Raw genomic sequence first — 2,323 nt, 5'->3', positions numbered from 1 at the left:
TGCTTGCATATACCCATACTTAGTACAAGTGTGTACTAATTCCATACGAACATCTACTTTTAGGTGCAGGCACAGGTGGACGCTAGAGCTACCGGTTCGTTGTTGCAGCTATCCGGACGTCAGTATTCATCCGGAGTTTGGTAGGTCCTCATGCTTTCGAGGATGCTACTGTTTTACATTCTAGCGTAGTTTTAGAGTTGAGCTAGTGGAGCATGTTCCGCTAGCGTTTCTTTCCTGTTTTGGTTCAGACTTTGTATTGGTGCTATTTTGGCCGATATACAATTAATACTTAATGAATTATTTCTTTCAGTTGCCTATCTCTTAAATGTTAGATGGTTGATGATGAACGATTACGAAATGTTAAGAATGTTTAGCAAGTATGATTAAAGAATCAAAAATTTCAAATTTTCCGCTAAAATTAATCTATGTAAAGTAAGAATGACGTAAGTAGGCTTGTCTGCGACCTCTGAGAGGTCAACGACGCCGGTCTCGTCTGGGGTCTAGATTCCGATCGTGACAGTCTCTTTTCTTACTCTTCTTTTCAATTTCTCTCTCTAACATTCTTTCAAATTAATTCCACAGATTTTCAATTCAATATATTAATATTTTCTATTATTCTCATTTAATTTCGTTGCAAGATTTGATTTGAAGATTAACATTGATTTATATGTTTTTCAGATTCCTTATTTATTTACTTATTGATTTTTTTAGTGTTTTTTTTTAAATTTTTTTTGTTTTGTTGTTGTTCTTAAAACAATTTTTAGGGTTTGAGACTACATAAATCTCTCTTCAATGGACGTTTTCAAGAGAGTTACTAGAGGTATTGGACAAAATAATCAAAGTTCTTCCGATTTCTCATCATTTAATTTTTTTTTCACTCAAGAATAAACAACAATTTAGGCTCCGCTTCTGAATCTAAGGAGGATATATGACGGGGGAAAATGCCTGAATTCGTCGATGTGCAAAATTCCACACAAATTCATAACCATGAAGTTGAAAAAGACCAATTTGTTGGAGAAGAGGTTTTTTTTTTTGCATGTTCTGTGTCTTGCATGTTTAGTTTAATTTGTTTAGTAATTTTTAAGATTAAAAAAAATTCATGTTACAATGCGTTTGGAAGTGTATATGAAATTTTTATTATGTTATAGTTAGTATTTATTTTGGTATTTAATATATTTATTGTATTGTGTTCTGTTTTTTCTTTGTGTTAGTTATGTCAATGTAACACATTATATAAGTTTGATTGTGTATTTTTCATAGTTTTAATGTTTTTTTATTCATAGATTTGAATGTATATATTGAATTTTGTTGTTGTTTTAGTCAGTATGTATTTTGTTTTCATTGTTTTATTGTATTTTGTATCAATAGATTTAAAATTATATTTCATATATTTAGTTCATTTTGTATTCTGTTTTTTTTTGTGATAGTTATGTCAATGTACCACAGTTAGTATTTATTTTTGTATTTCATAGTTTTATTATTTTTTGTATTTTAAATTTGAAAGTATATATTGAATTTTGATACTGTTTTAGTCAGTATGTATTTTTACAATTAATAGTTGTATAAATTCAAAAATTATATTGCATTGTTTCTGAATTTGACATTTTTTTCTAATTTGTATTTATTCTAAAGGTATGTCAACTAGTTATGTATTTTATTTAAGAATGAGTACACCAAATATTCAATTATTTATTTTCAATTTTATATTTCATTCACTTTTTCATCATACTAATTTTTGTATTTTATATATTATTATACAAAATTCTAAATAGAAACTAGAATAAATAGTTATACAAATAAAATACATATTGAAATGAATACATACAAGATTTTTGAAGGAAAAAATAATTATATAGAGAAAAAAATATATGAATGCAAATATATTTCTTAATGACTATACAAATATATTTGACATACCTATAGGAATAAATACAAACTAATAAAATACTATAATAAATATAAATAGAATATATTGTGGAATGAATATAATTTTAAACTAGTAAAAATTTTAGAGGAAGAAAAAAACAAAATTTAAATTTTATTTGAAAATGTAAGTAATAAGAAAATTAAGTGATTCTTACTTTTTTTAAAAAAATATTCTCTCCTTTGATTTTCTCCCTTTTGTTATTAAATAATTATATTATTTAAATAAAAATAAATAATAAAAACATAAATAAAATACATAACAAACTAAAATTGAACATTTTTACTAAATATTAAAAATATTGCTAAAAACCCTGTTAAATGTTAAAATATTAACATTTTAAAAAATTTCGTTTTTCCATTTTTAATTTTATCTCATCAAATAGGCTCATACATCACA

The sequence above is a fragment of the Solanum pennellii genome, chromosome 2, assembly GCF_001406875.1.
Source record: "Solanum pennellii chromosome 2, SPENNV200".
Lineage (NCBI taxonomy): Eukaryota > Viridiplantae > Streptophyta > Magnoliopsida > Solanales > Solanaceae > Solanum > Solanum pennellii.
The sequence above is the reverse complement of the archived record's forward strand: the minus strand, read 5'-3'. Positions refer to the sequence as shown.